Below are 16311 nucleotides of genomic sequence, written 5' to 3'. Positions count from 1 at the left end.
TCTGAACAACATATACTTGAATGGTTGTGGTTAAGAGAGAGCTGGAAGCACAAACAGTTGGCAGAGGGTTTCTGAGCTGGGTATGTGTTTCTCACAGCTGCTCTGTTGTCCATAGCAGACATGACATTTGCTCTTTAAAAGACACTTCCTTTTTGAAATTGTTATTGGCTTTGAGAAAAATAGCATGTTTCAAGCTTTCTTTGTGCATCGTGAGGAAACACAAACAGGATATAAACACATTTAAAAAATTCTCAGCGTCACATTTAAAAGCCTGTAATTTTCTGCAGGAAGACTTTGCTGCATTTCCTTCCATTAGATCCCTTCTGTCTCATGTCTTCTCAGCACTGTTATCTGCCATATGTGGGAAAGTATCTCAGCAATATAATATTACATGGGGACAAGATTTTTCCATGAAGTGACACACTATGTCAGTACAAACAGCATTAGGAATTGTCTGAGCCAGAGACAGATATTAGTTTAGTTTTGATGTTGACTTTAAAAGGTGTGTTACATTGTTTTAGGAGGATAAGGGGAAATCAAACAACAAGATACATAAAAATTAATATGCCACAGGAAACAAACAGTAAAAATACACTTTTTCATGCTGGTATACTTTTAAAAATATGCTAGTGAATGGTTGTAAAAGAGTACCAAAAAAACAAAAGTTCTTTTCTGTGCTTACTTGTCTTTTCTGGAGATGCTCTACCTGAACAAAACAAAACAGCTGAAGGGACAGTACATTCGTGCTTTCTTTTCTGTATAGGACAGTCTTCCTCAGCTACATTTGGACTGCCATGTCATGCAGATCCCTTCCTAAAATGCGTGGCTGCAGCCAGAGCTACCAGTGGTAATGTCTCAGTAAGCATTCCAGAGAGACCTTTATCTGCTCTTTGAGGATGCGTTTACCTTTCCATTTGTTATCTAATTCTGGCTGTCTAGTTCAAACCAGTTGTCCAGGGAACCTCTGGGTCAGTAGAGGGAAACAAGTATCTTCAAAGGGTGAAGATGCTCATCTTCAGAAGAGTGTTTAGCACAAATAAAATGAGCTGCTGTGTAGATGTGCCCTGTCAGCCCACGCAATATGAAGACAGCTTGCTCATCTTCCACATGACTGCAGCACAGTGAAGTAAGACCTACCACTAACACAGAATCATAAAGGCTGGAAATACCACAAAGACCATCTAGTCCAACTGTGAACCCATCCCCACCGTGCCCACTAAACCACGTCACTCAGTGCCACATTTACCCTTTTCTTGAACACCTCCTGGGATGGTAACTCCACCACTTTCCTGGACAGCCTGTTCCAACACCTCACCACACTTTCTGAGAAGAAATTTTTCCTAATATCCAACCTGAACCTCCCCTGGAGCAACTTAAGGCCATCAGGTACTGTTGCACGTTGTTGCACTGGGCTACTTGAAACTGCAAAGCCCAGGTTCACTCCATCCTTGACCAGGTACATCTCCCAGGTATCCAAGGGAGCACTCACTGGCCTGAGGGACTTTGTTCAGGGTGTGAAGAAAGACAGACACATCCTAGCAGTAAGTCAGTCATACCTCGGGGTGCACAGAAGGATGTGACAAAGACTGCTCAGACACCTACAGCAGGAGCTTGAAGTGACACTTTTCCATTTCAGGCAGCTTGGCCAAGCAGTTCACACAGCTGAAAGCACACTGAATTGTAGATTTCCACGTGCTATAATATCACACTTTGCTGCAAGGGAAACAGTACCTGATAGCAATCTCTCAAGGCAAAACCGCAATTGTCTGAAATAGCTCCTGGAGAGCATTCATGGAAGAGCAAAGCAGATGTTGACTTTATGGGTGTGATAAACTGTTTTAAAAAATCATAGTGCAAGAGGGTTTCAGCTGTTAGCACAGATTTTTTGCTAAGTCATCTACATATGTCCAAGGAGAGAATTTGTCCTTAATGAGTACACTTCTGCTTATTTTTAAGTGGCAGCTTAAAACCATCAGGTCAGCATCAAGTATGGAAGCCAACTGCTCTCCTATTTGTTAATTTCAGTGCAGAGACATTTTAGCTTTGCTTTCTGCCACTCAGATGTCTTTGCACCTCTCTACCCAGGATTTCTGCTTGTAGTAGCATGGTGCAGGGAGATATGCATGGAGCCTATGTGTCAAACAAAAGCTGCTGAAGTGTTTCTGGCCCAAAGCTTGTCCTGGAAAGTACCAAAGCATCCAAACTGAGTACCCAAAGGAGCAAACCCCCAAATAGTTAGGGCATTTCTATCCCTTCCACAAGATCTGCTCACCTGTAATGCTATTCTCTGGAGTAAGCAGATTGACCTGAGAGAAGAAACAACTTTCTTTCGTCAGCCTCCCCTAGTCCAAGTTCTAGAACCAGTCCAAGTTCTGCTCTGAAGTGCAGCAGATTGCTTATTTCTATTTAGCAGTATGTTCTATTGCTAGTTCAACCATTGGTATCTCAGTCCTATTGGACTGCAGCACAGAACGATCAACACTGCTGCTGAATTTATTTGGCCTCCACTGTGCAAAGAGCCGAGGTCAGATTAGCCCAGTGCCCCAGCTCCACTCTGTACAAACCCCCCAGAGCCTGCCTCCCTTGCCAAACTGTCCATGACGTGCAGGAGGTGGGACCACCGGGCACCTCCTGTTCATCTGTTCCCTTTCTTCTCTAGGATAAAAACAAGATTCTACTAAAATCTAAGGAAAACATAGGCATAAAGAAAAATTATGACTATGAAGCTGTGTAATTCACGCAAACAAATCAGACTAAAATCTACATTTCTTCCTGTAGAGAGAACACAGATTTCTATACTTCCATATATAAATTGACTTCATATAAACACATATTAACTGACTGCTGGGCTTTCCTCTGGGTCACTGTGGACATTTTCTAATCACCGGTGATTGTCACATGCTTTCCTACACTCTAATTTTTTCAGTGCTACGATAATGATATGAAGGTCACTTCATATCTACCTTACTTTCAACTACCTCACTTTGAAGGAACCAACGTTACGACAGCGTGTGGTATTTAATTGCTGGAGGTAAAGGTTTTATATACAACAAGTTTACTAGAAAATCCAGAACTAAGGGATTTCTACCTATAAGTAGTTATAACAGTTCCAGGAATATTTAGATTTTGAATCAGAACGTAACTGGGCTTCAGTTACATGAATTTTATCTTGGAAGGAATATTATTGACAAATAGTACTGCTTGTTTTCTATAGAAGAAAAACTTCATTTTTATAAAAAGCATAAAATAATGTGCTGACTAGGTGAGCTTCTCTGCTGTGCTGGAAGATTGTACAAGATTTATGCAAAACCTTATTTTGAGGATACATAAAACCCTCAGAATAGGATATGAGGGGGTGTGTGTACATATATGGCTTTCATCCTCAAAACACTACAAAGGCAAGAAAAAAACTGGGATTGTTGTGCCCCAGTTAGGCTGTTAAATGTTCACTCTAATACATACAGTTCCCAACTGAAAAACAGCCCCTGATGTTAAGATTGTTAGATATCAGAGATAGAGATAAGCAAGATTTGCTAGAGTAAAATTAGAACATATAGATATGTAGATAATTATACACTAATATTGCTTCCAAATTTTAATCAAAGGCAATTCATCTATTTCTTGAAGTAGATGGAGCCACAGTATAGTAAATATAGTTATTCATTCCATGTTAAACAATTTGCATGATTTAGGAGCTTTAGTTTCCAATGGCTTGGAGCAGAATTAGGAGCCTGGCACAGTACAAGCATGGTCCTACTGATCTGTCTTTGGCTTTCTCTGTGAAATGCTCCCTACAGCAGAACAAGCTGTTAGCTGGAATTTGAAAGGAAATGAGGCTTATTAAATTAAGGTGTCTGTCAGTTCTTTCCTAATAACTTTTGAACCAGATGGCTAGTTTAAAAAGAAAGGGGACAGAAGCCTCAGCAACGTGAAGTTCCAAAAAGCTTTCAGAAAAGAAGCAAGTACAAAAAGGAAGAACTAAATATTGCATGCCCAAGTACCTGTTCCATTTGTCCTGCCACGCAGCCCCACAGCAGAGGGGCTCAGCCAGTTGGCATCCCCGCTCTGCAGGACCAGCATTAGTGCAGCCTTTTCCTTGCCTTGCACATAGTAGGAAGCTGAGGACAAAAAAAAAAAAAAAAAGGGGCATAAGGGACATGAGGGGGGAGTTGTTTGAGAAAACACACCACAGAGGGGCTGCAGAGCAGGCCAGTGCTCTTGCAGGTGAAGGTGGAGGGAATACGTAGTTACGCGGACAGAAATTGATAGGAAATGAGATTTCAGTAGGTCTGGTTCTTGTGTGGCTTCCTGCTCACTAAACATAATTATCACTATCTCACATGTGAGTCTTTTCACTGAACTGACATTTGGTAATAAGATCTCCCCAAAATTGAGATAGATATGTTTATCTGCACATACATATACACATGTAAGCATTTAGATCTGATTAATCCTACCTTATCTGAACCTCAGGTGCATAAAAATATTTTTGGTGCCAACAGGAAAGGTACTTTAGTTATGGGGAGAAATAAAAATAAGACATGATTCTTTTTTCTTTCCTAAGTGTAAGAGGAAACTTTGGCTTGCAGTATTGAGATTTGAAATGCTACTTGTAACTTTCGTGATATATGTATTGCTGTGCCCATAAAAGCTCTTCCAGGAAACTAAAGCTGAGACTAAAAAATCTACAATATTACCAGAGCCAAGAATTCCTCTATCTTTTGCATCACCTCAGTAGAAGGCAAGCTTGAAAAATGTTCAGCAATGCAACAGATCAGTTTGCAGACCTACAAAGAAGGAAAGCCAGTGCAGCAGTGCCAATATTTTTTACTGCATCCTTTATTATTGAGCCCGAATTTCTCCTACTCCTTTCACGTTGCTGCTTTGTCTAATAGAAATCGCAATGTATACTGTATATCAAAATGTCTTATCGTATGACAGAATAAAGCATTGACTGGTAACAGATGTCAAAACAAGATGCCGAAAGCCCAACAGTAAAAAAATTATGGCATAAACAATTTGGAAATAATCTGTACAGAGAAGAAATATTTCCCTCATTTTTATTACACAGTCATATTGGTCTTGTACAATGACATAAAGGGTTTGTATCATTGGAGAAAATTTTGTTAAAATGTGGGAACTTCATCCATGTAAGTAACAAGTTTGTAATGTACCTTACTAAGCCCTTGACCTGAGTCAGCCCCTGTGTGCTGTCAGTCTTGCATTAGATTTTTCCTGTTTTCCTATTCTATGAATATTACACACATTGCTTTCTAATCATATTGACGGTTCCATTGTAGTCTTTCAGTAGTGACCGCACCTTGCAGCCTATTAAAAAGTAGGAGCAGAGTACAATCCCATCTCCTCAGTCTCACACAATTTTTTACTTTCCCTAAGTCTAAAAGGTTGAGTCAACTAAGTTGGACTAAACATATGACTTTTGCACAATTTAAGCAAGAGAAACTCCCCTGGAAAGTTCAAGTCCCAAAGATGCAAATACAACCTTTTCCATTGATCTTTCTGGATTGCGGCTGGAGGCATTAAATACTTCACTGTTTCCTGGCATCTCAGGTCTCTGGTAGCCTAATGGCTTATATATTCCCCTTCTATCACTTCCTTTACAGTATGCCTTGCCTAACACACTCAGATCCAAGCCCTCCTTTCCTTTGATCTGTTCGATTGCTTTGCTCCTTTGCTGACTGGGTTCCCACAGCTTATTGGGAGCTGTGACTAAGCATGTAGTATGGAAGTAGACACATTGCAGTGTAATCTAGGAACAAATAATAATCACCACTACCACAGTACGAGAGTGATAACTTAACACGATCTGCCAATCATGTTAAGTTATCCCCTTCACAAACTGAGCTTTATATTAAAAACAGGGAATTCTTTTGACTCTTGCATTTCCTATCCTACACTCACGGTTCTCCAGTGTTTGGAAATTTCAAATTCTAGCCTCAGTTATTCTATGAACAGTTTGTGTATGTTTATCCTTGAGTCGCAACTGCCAGTTGGCTGTATTGAATCTTCACCTTCTTTGGCATTTACCTCTCTGGCCAAAAAAAAAGCATCATAACCCTCTCTGCTTTTGTTTTCTTAACCTAAATAAACCAATCTCTTTTATTCTCTCGACGTGAACATTTTTCTGTTCTGAACATCTGTTCTGTTCTCCTGATTCTCTGAGTACTCACACTTTCCAGTACTGCAGTTCAAATCTGTGTTTCTAGGAACTGACAACTGTAGAGATAATACTTACACCAATAAAATACTGTATAGGACCAGGGCATAAGGACATGGTCTTGGACACAAGTACAGGATCATCCACGCTATCAGAACTCTGGTCCATTCACTGGCAAGGTAGCCCCTATTTCTCTGGACAACACATGGCTTGGGGGCACACCAAAAGTCATGGGCCTTCCCAGTAGGTGCTCTGAGAGGAAACCTAGGCTTCTTTTTGGGTAGTGGTGGTGGAGGAGGGAGGAGGAAGGCAACTTAAGCTCATGAGCGCATTTATTTACTAATATGGATGTATGCTAGCCACAGCATTCCAGACATTAATGAGACTTCATTTACATGCTGCCACTGCCTCCACTGGAAATACTTTGACACAGTTGATGATTGCACTTGCTGTTATCATGTTCAGAATACACAGATTGCATCACATCAAGCCCTAGAAGATGCTTTATTTATGCTACCATTTAATTACAGCTGAACTAGTTTCTGATCACTCATTTGAAAGTAATTTTCCATGACCACCTTTTTAATGATGTCACATCACAAAACAAAATAACTCTATTAATAGAGTACCATTTCTGATCGGTTCTGTGACTGTTTGGAGCGTGTTCTTGTCACGTACCAGGCTCAGAAATATTTAAATTTTACCACTTCTCCAATTTATATCAGAATGACAGAATAACACTTAAGTGAATTGCATCTGTGTTTAAACTGAAACCTGGAGGGGGGTTTCTGGCACACTTCTTCCACTCCCTTCAGGAAATGTTCTTCTTTTTATCCACTTTTATCAAAGATAATGTCATTATTTTTTTTCCTCTGTTAATCTCTAACATTTAGTGATCTTTTCTACTCCACAATGCCTTTAACTTTTTTTTTGAAGAAGTGATATCCAGATAATTAGTTGTGAACATATTATACTTTACAATGACTTCTACTCTCTGTCTTCCTTTTGTTACTCTAACACCCAGTTTCATGGTCTGCGTCAGTTGCTCTTATTTCTTATCTTTCTTTTGTGTGACCATCAGGCGAACACAAAGTGCTGGATAAGGTTCAGGACTAGTTCAGAAAGGCCCACCAGTACTCCATCACAGGGCTGCTCACAGCTTCACCACAGCATAACTCAGGGCCCAGCCTGAGAAGAAATGGGACCCAGGTCCCGGTGGGCCACAGGTGAGGCTCATCAGGATAATTACAGGGGCACACAAGGCCCGATACCCACAGGATTTTTCACGAAGGTTTGTTACAGTGTTGCAATGTCATTTCATAGAATCACAGAATCAACTGAGTTGGAAAGGATCTTTAAAGGCCATCTAGTCCAGCTGCCCTGCAACGAACAGGGACACCTACAGCTAGATCAGGGTGCTCAGAGCCTCGTCCAGGCTGACCTTGCATGTCTCCAGGGATGGGTCATCCACCACCTTTCTGGGCAAATCGTTCCAGTGCTTCACTATTCTTATTAAAAAATCTTTTTTTCTTCTATCCAATCTAAATCTCCCGTTTTAGTCTGAAACCATTTCCCCTTGTCCTTTCACAACAGATCCTGCCATACATCAAGTTGACTTTCTCAAGCCTTGAAATCAGACTCAGAGCCACTTGGTCAACCTGTTCAAGAGCTTAACCACAGTCATAGTAAAGCTTTTCCTTGTCCTTTCACTGTGTTGACCCCATCCTTTCTAAAGCTCCCTTTACATAGCAGAAGACTGCTCTTAGACCCCACCTGAGCCTTCTCTAAGATGGAGAAGTGCAGCTCCCCCTACCTATCCTTTTGCGTCTTATGTTCCCATCTTCTCACTGAAGTTTGAGTAATCCCCTACAGTTGGCTGACATCTCTCTCACATGGAGCGGAGCCCAGCCTTTATAATGTCTTGAAGATGTGACCTCACATATGTTGAGTGGAGGGTAACTAAGGAGAAAATAAATGGAAGCTAAATGTACAGTGACTATATGGAGCGAGATCCATTTCCTGAGCATCTCCCCACCAGCTTGCCACAGTCATCCTGCATCTTTTCCAGGTCACTTCATTTGTCCTCAGAGGACAAGCAGAGGAGACTCCTCTGGTTCATCAGTCCACCAGTGTATATCAAACTAGAGCTTGTAACAGCCAATACGTCTGTAGCTTGCTTATGTCCTTGGTATATAAACTCTCAAGCATGCTTGCATGCTTCCAGGCACTCTCATCTTATTTTATGTGTAACTGAAACCTACTTATAGCATTTATTGATCATCTATTAATTCCACATGAAGTATTTATAAATGTACCCTTCAGATAAAGTATGATACATTCATATACAGAAATTTATTGTTTAGGGGGTTGTATTATATGAAGCAGATCTTAATTATTAGCAGAATGAAATTACAGTATCCTGTAAGGAATCATTCTTGCTTATAAAGACAGAGAAACTATGCTGACATGTCTAATAGTACCAGAAATAGGACAGCATAGCTTTGTGCTTTATATGCAATGTATGATTTTCCATAGCTAAATAGCTCTTGGCTTCATTCTTTATTTAATAGCTATTTTGATCTACCATGTTGTTCTAACTTCTATCATAATTCTCTATAAACTATTTATCCCACTTAAATGGTTTAATTGATTGTTCTATTTGAGCAGAGAAATAAACATAGCCATATGTATATATCTCTGTAAAATATCTAGCAGAAAATTTCAAGAGATAGTCCCATATATTTGTACTAAAAAAATATTCAAATGACCATGTTGAAGTGTAAAGCAACACAAACAGAATTGTGAAATATAAGAACTCACAAATGGAAAATGTACAGCAAACGAAAAAGCTCATTCACGGAGAAGAGTGCATTTAGTTCCTAAACATAAAAAATTTGAAGACCTGATACTCATCTCATCTCTCCTACCTTCCAGTACTTGATTTATTGACAAGCTGATTTATGCTACTGGGCAATCTTGCCCAACATCCATTAATGTCACACAGTTCGATTCAGAATCTCTGCTCCACATTTTTTCCTAAGACTTCAGCCTTGCCTACAAGAAGGTTACCTTGCAATAGGAATATTCATTATACTCATGCCATACTAGCAGGGATGCTTCATCCATGTTCAATGAGCTTTGAAACTCCCCTTTCAAAAATAATGCATTGTGGGACAGCTTCTATGAAGACCTGAAGGATATTTTACAGAAGTCAGTTAAGTTGGAAGGCAGTGCAATTTTGAGAATGGAATCAAATGTTTAAAGCGGCAGGATTTGTTCGCAGACATTACTTGTAATTTATTATAATCCTGATATAATTTTCCATACTCCTTCAAAAGATTCTTCCATGCTGGAATTACAGTCTGAGAGTTGAGTACAACTTGCACCTCCTGCCTGTGAGATGCCACAACTGGATGACCATACCTATGGAGGACAGACAGCCACTGACTCTGGTTTTCAAGACAGCAGCTACACCCTGCCACTGCATTGTCAGAGACAGAGAATTACCACAGGGAATGGCTGCTGGAGTAGCGTCATTCTGTGCAAAACTTTTCCCAGATTTGCAAAACATGCTGCTAGGTACAGATATATTAGATACAAATAGCAGTGTAGCTGTAAACCAAGCAGAAGGAAAATAGGTACTTGTCTCAGTATCTGCAGAGCCTGCCTCAAGGGCAGTACAGCATTAGAGCTTCTTTGCACCTGCTGAAACTTGTGACTATTTTCCTCTGAAAGCTCAGCACTCTACCTTGCTTCTGATAAGTTATAGTGAGGCACAGAGCTCACTCTTAAAATTCTTGTCATGAAGAGAGGTGCTATTATTTAATAGATACTCGTGTGTTTTAGGGCTTGCCATACTCCAGGAAACTATTCATAGTTTTGCCACATCTTGGTGTACATAATCAGAAAGATTGTTTTATAGTCACTGCCTGCACCATGGCTACCAGCCTGAGCAAATGGTGGAATGCAGAAAACATAATTTTTAGAGCCTACAGGAATGTGTTTGCCAAGGGATCTGATTTGTCTTCTCTGACAATTTTAGCTCAAAGACTTGTGACAACCTACAAAGCACAGCGATGCTATAAGCTACTTCCAGGGCACTATACATCAATATAATAATGCTGACAGAGTCTAACGTATACTTTAATTTATGCAAAGTTTACAGGATGTAAAACTATTCTCAACCAAGATGCTATAGAGTATCAGCACTCAGAATATGTGTTAAGTTGATGGATTTGATTGAAAGAACATTTAAAAATCAATGTTTATTTTGTATTTCTGAGGCTTGTCTTCAGCCTTCCCCTTCCCTGTAGGGCTGTCCCTGAACTCTTTTCCCTGGACCATCCACTACCATCCAGGTTCCTCAGTTTCATCATTCTGATCACTGTTAAAGTTAAAAATGAACAAAAAGTACAGCTTACAGGTTGGGAGGAGAAAGACAGAAGTGCACTAGAAGAGGGCAGCAAAAGACAGGAGAGGAGAAGGACTGGAACAGAGGAGCAACGTGGAAACCTTCAGGTCCAAGAGACAAATACTCATGTTTATTGATTAAAATTGAAATATATTAAGCTCCAGTGCCAAGAGAAACTCCATCTGACAGGCTGCAGTTTTAAGAAAGAGCCTTTTCAGAAAATTAAATTACAATTGGCTAAATGCATCTTTCTGTTTACTGGATAAAATTGTGTTGGGAAGACAAAAAGAGGATGCTTTCAGAGTTCTCCTTTTGAAACCTTTTAAAGCCTTTTCAGCAGAAGTGAGCTGATAATTGTATTTGAGTGAAAAGGTGAGTACAAGAATGCTGCATCTATAGAAAATTCTTATATTGCATTTCCTGAGCTGGAAAAAAAAAACAATTGTAATAAAAGAATTAAAGAGACACTGAAAACTCCAATAAAGACAAGATTATTTGTACTGATTATTTAGTGCATAATTTGCTGCATCAGATCTTAACATCAATACACATATCCAGTATTAGCAAACACCAAGAGCGGAATTTCCATTGTTATTTCACAAATGTAGACTTTTTTTTTTTTCTTTTTTTTGCCTCAGTTAAATGTCTTTGTGTTCCACTAAAGAAATAAAGCGGTATGAAACATCTTTGACTTAGCATACAAAAAATTCCCTGCAAATGAAAAACCTTTCTGCCAGGACGTACTGGCAAAATTGTGAACAAGAATTAGAAGAGGAAGGGATGCAACTTTATTATTCCCATCCTGCTATTCCCATCCAGTATGTACAGAGCATGTGGGATCTGTGCCAGGAGGCAAAAATTAGAATGGTCCATCCTGAAAACAGGTAATAATCAGGGAGTCACCCACTGCAAACTGGCAGAACCACAGCAGCTCTACTGTGCCTACAGAAGCCTGATGAAGCTACAGAGAGTGCTCAGATAAAAAACTGCTTTCAATAAAATGCCCGATCTTAATGGAATTTAGTGGAGAGTTCTTACTCTCAAAGGAATTATATATTCAAGGAACTAGGTATAGGAAAGGTTCTGCCTGATCACTTTGATGCTTGAGATCTATTGAACTTTCCTGTTGAAGTGGTGATAAATGATGTCTTTCATAAAATGGTGTCTTTTTCATTTTAACTCTTTTTAAAGAGTCACAGTTTATAAGTTAGTTGTGCCTGATGACCAAGCTGTCTATTTCCCTTTATGTGTCATCTCTAAATATCACATTTAGTAGTTAGAAAGGAACTTGTTACCACCAATTTCAATTTCTCAAAATTTAAGTAAAAGCTTTATTTTACTGGAAGATGTCTAATAAGGCAGCTAGAGTGTGTTTGTCTTCTAATGTTTGGAAGGAAATATGATGCTCTTTCAGTGGCAGCAGCTGAATATCAGTTTCAGAAACCACAACACGTATGGATCATCAAAAGGGAGCTGTGGTTTACAGCTGAAAACTCCTGTCCATGTGCACTTACAGGTCCCCTTCAAGTACCTCCACCTCTTCTATACAGCTGCAGCAGAGGTGACTTGCTGCAAGCAGTGGCTGAAACTTCCTCAGAGCAGCTCCAACACACTGGACAAATTTTGTATTATCTGTCTTGAAATGTTGATACTTTTAGAAGATATAGGTCCTAATCAAATAATAATTTTTATTTTTTCTTCTACTTTGTGTTACAGACATATGACTGCGAATGTCCTTTCTTATTTGATGGCTCAAAAAAACAGTTTATCAGCCAAAAACGTTGCTAGTAATTTGCAATGATTCAGTGAAATCACTTAAGATTGTAAAGAACTGGAAGAGAGGTGTGTGACTTCAGAGAGGATCTGGATCTCAAATTCCAATACTTATGAGGGAGAAAATGATTACCCCAGTTATTCAAAAAGAATTACAAGTTGTCCCCTCCATGGAGTAAAAGCTATTTATATATGAACTAAGCTGTTCTGCAGTAGAAAATTATGGTTGTGTTGCCTGATAGATACACTTGGCTGAAGCTGGAAATGAAAACAGGCTCTCTGCCTCAGTTTCTTTCTAAATGTCACTGCATAATGTGATCTGCTATATGCCAGCAAGAGTGCACATAACAGTCACAAGCTTGCTTTTTAAAGGACCATCTGGAATGCATGTGCCTGAGCAGAGCCAGAGAAAAATTCAGAGAAGTACTGACTGCAGCATACAAATCAAACAGCAGGCTTCTTTTCTTGTCATGTTTTACAAAAAAAAAAAGGGGGGGGGGGCAGGAAGATGAGTTACAGTCTGAGGTCAGGACACTCACAGCATTTTCCAATCTGCGTGAAAAGAAAACTGTAAACAAACATTTGAAATTGAGAAAAATTGCTTTTCTCAAAGAATTGATTTTCATGACAACTAAAGTGCAAAATGTTACTCTTGAAAAATAATTTGCTTCTATCATAAACATTTGAAGCAGTCATGAAGAGAACTCATGTTCTTTAAAAGGACAGTGGATGCAATTCAATGGACATAGAATCATAGAATCATAGAATTAGCTAGGTTGGAAAAGACCTACAAGATCATCCAGTCCAACCATCTACCTACCACCAATACAACCCCACTAAACCATGTTTTTCAACGCTATATCTAAATGTTTCTTGAAAACCTCCAGCGACGGTGACTCCACCACCTCCCTGGGCAGCCCGTTCCAGCACCTGACCACTCTTTCAGAAAAGTAGTATTTCCTAATATCCAGCCTAAATCTCCCCTGGCGCAACTTGAAGCCATTCCCCCTCATCCTGTCACTAGTTACAAGAGAGAAGAGGCTGACCCCCAGCTCACTGCAACCTCCCTTCAGGTAGATATAGAGAGCGATAAGGTCCCCCCTGAGCCTCCTCTTCTCCAGACTGAACAATCACAGCTCCCTCAGTCACTCCTCATAAGGCCTGTGCTCCAGACCCCTCACCAGCTTCGTTGCCCTCCTCTGAACACGCTCCAGGGCCTCAATATCTTTTTTGCAGTGAGGGGCCCAAAACTGAACACAGTATTCGAGTTGCGGCCATACAGAGTTGCAATACACTGTATTTTAGTCTTCTATGTTCACTGTACTATAATAAGGTACATTTTTAGCAGAATACCTGTAAATTATGTGGAAGTTTAAATAATTGACTTACTCATGAAGTGCATTTATCTCTACAGTAAAAATGAAACTTTTTTATATCGCACAATTAACCTTAATTTTGGCCCATGCAAAGAAACTGTCTTGATTTTAATTTTGTTGGAAGACAGCATTCTTGGCAGTCAAAGGAGAAAAGTACTTAAAACAACTTGGAAAAAATAAGCTATATTAAATTAGGCTGGTGCCATTTTATAACACATCCAAAAATAAACTACAGGACAAGATTATAGACTGATCTTCACAGTAGTCACATACTGCCATAAGAAACAGATGTGATAATTCAAATCCTGCAGATTTAAATTGAGCTGAATTTAGACTATAAAATCCCTGGGATTTGCATATACTTTCTTCTTTGAAGTATCCATTTTTAAAGCTCAATAATAACTAAGTATGGAAAGACTGAAAACTAAACTTTGGAAAGCTGCAAAATCTGACCACAGAGAGTCACCTGGAAAGGTCTGGACATATGTACTAGTTTTATGCTTTAACTAGACAGTAGGTACTACCCAAAACTTAACATCAAACATTCTAGATTTATTTTCAAAAAAATATGTTTTAGAGAGAGATTATTGCTTCCTTAAGCAGTTCAGAGGATGAAAAAAAAAATTGGAGACAGTTTCTTCAGTATTTTATGAAAAAATGGGCAATTATTAAGGAAATGGTAAGGACAATTTTCAAAAAAAATCATATCTATTTCCCATACTTAATTTCTGTTATTAGTCAAATGCAATTTGATGCTTTCTTCTAGACAGACAACCAGCGTACACTGACCAACACTAGCTAGAAAAGGAGTTTTGGTCAAAAGACACTACTATTCAGTATCTGCTGAGACAAAGAAAGTAAAATGCATGCAACTTTGAAATACTGCATAAGCCAAAACAGGGATATACTATAGAGTTTTCAGTAATAATGTAGGTTGAGTTATAAAGAGTTTAGATTTCTAATTCACGCACTCGTGCTTTAGCCTCATTATAGCTACAAAATTGAACAAGAAAAAATGTATGATTTTACTGGTATGGCTTATTTCTTTCCACTGAGTGGCTGTTTTCTTATAGCACTCTCTTTCAGCTAGTCCAGTCTTTCAGCAAATGCTCGAATTGACACAATTCAGCATATCATCACTGTTACAGTGATATAAGAATTTCTTAACTGTGGTCCAGTAGATGATAACCTCCTATAACCTACACAACTGCTGGTTCAGTGTCTGAATCACTAAATCAATTTGTACTCAGACAGAAAAGCAAATAAAGGGTGGTGGTACACCAGTTGCTTTCCTGCAGAAAACAAACAAACAAAAAACAACACTTGAAACACTACAATAGCTAGCAAACTCTAATGAGACATTATTAAAGAAAATGAATGCTATAATCTGCAAAGCTGAGACAGGAAAGAGGATTGAGAGACTTGAGCTTATGCATTTTTACATATTACTTGCTGATGTCATCATCCACTAAGATACATTATCTGACATGATACATTTACAAATAGCAGTGATGCTTTTTAGATCCTTGGTAGGAAGATACTCTTGGTATTCCATTTTTTTTGTTGTTGTTGGGGGAGGAAGAAACTGATGCCTCATTACCTAAAATATGTATTATTTCAGAAGGGTTATTTAATAAAGTTTATGTATTTTGGTTTCCTTCGGGCTGAAACCTGTTTCTTGTCCATCCATAACGTTACTTTACATACTCATATAACTTGAGAGTTCCTGATGCCTCAGAATGAAGACCAGAAAACCCTGCTCCCCAAAACAGCCTCCTCATTTCCCCTCTCCTTTTGGCAGTCATGGTCTCCTGTCTACATTCAGCTATGGCCACAGTTCTCTGTTTTATAGATTGGCAAGTTTCAAACAAGAAAACAATTTCAAATCTTGTTGAAATCAAACTCCCGCAAGCAAAGAAAAAATCGTGATGGGGCATGCAGGTGTTCTCAAAGCTGCCAACAAAGCACAGAAGTAACGCCTACAGTGCCCCAGATACCAGGAGCATGCTACAAAGCACGGAGAGAAGACCTGGTGCACTGACCTTCTTAAGGAAGAAGATCATAAAAGGGATGTGTGTTTTCAGTGAGAGCCATTTTTTACAGATTAACTAAAGAGCGTTGCTTTCGAGGCTATGGTGTTTGTTTGCTGGGCAGTGGGAGATGAGAAAACCACGTCAAACCCAGGACAGCCCCCAAAGGGCCCTGCCAGCCCCAGACAAGAGACCCGCGGTGAGACACCCAACCCCGACCCAGACCTGCGAGCAAAACCGACCGTTCCTAGACCCGGCCGCTGCCACGGCAACCGTACCCGCCCCACTTCCGCCTCCCGTCATTCTCCGCACCGCAGCAGAGTTCGAGGCAGTGCGCAGGCGCGCTCCCTCGCCTCAGCCGACCTCTCGTCATCCCCCTGCCCCGCCCCTTTCCTGCCCGGCTGCACGGCGCGGCGAGGACGGGCGCATGCGCAGCTCGACAGTTCCGACTGGGCGCCCACGCCATGGTAGCTGTAGCGCCGCGCAGGCGCGGTGGCGGCGGCGCGGCCGGGCGCAGGGGGGCAGTTTAACAGTAAACATCCT

General features: G+C 40.0%; 1 long non-coding RNA gene across 1 annotated transcript in view; it reads right to left on the bottom strand.

The window, feature by feature from the left end:
• The window catches only part of LOC110393830, a 37664-nt gene extending 21476 nt beyond the window's left edge, over nucleotides 1-16188 (bottom strand). The window contains exons 1-2 of the long non-coding RNA XR_002435223.1: nucleotides 16047-16188; nucleotides 4002-4118 (exon numbers count right to left, since the gene is read on the bottom strand). This is a non-coding gene — a long non-coding RNA (uncharacterized LOC110393830). The remainder of the gene's footprint in view (nucleotides 1-4001; nucleotides 4119-16046) is intronic.

The sequence above is a fragment of the Numida meleagris genome, chromosome 2 (genome assembly GCF_002078875.1).
Source record: "Numida meleagris isolate 19003 breed g44 Domestic line chromosome 2, NumMel1.0, whole genome shotgun sequence".
NCBI lineage: Eukaryota > Metazoa > Chordata > Aves > Galliformes > Numididae > Numida > Numida meleagris.
The sequence above is the reverse complement of the archived record's forward strand: the minus strand, read 5'-3'. Positions and strand labels throughout refer to the sequence as shown.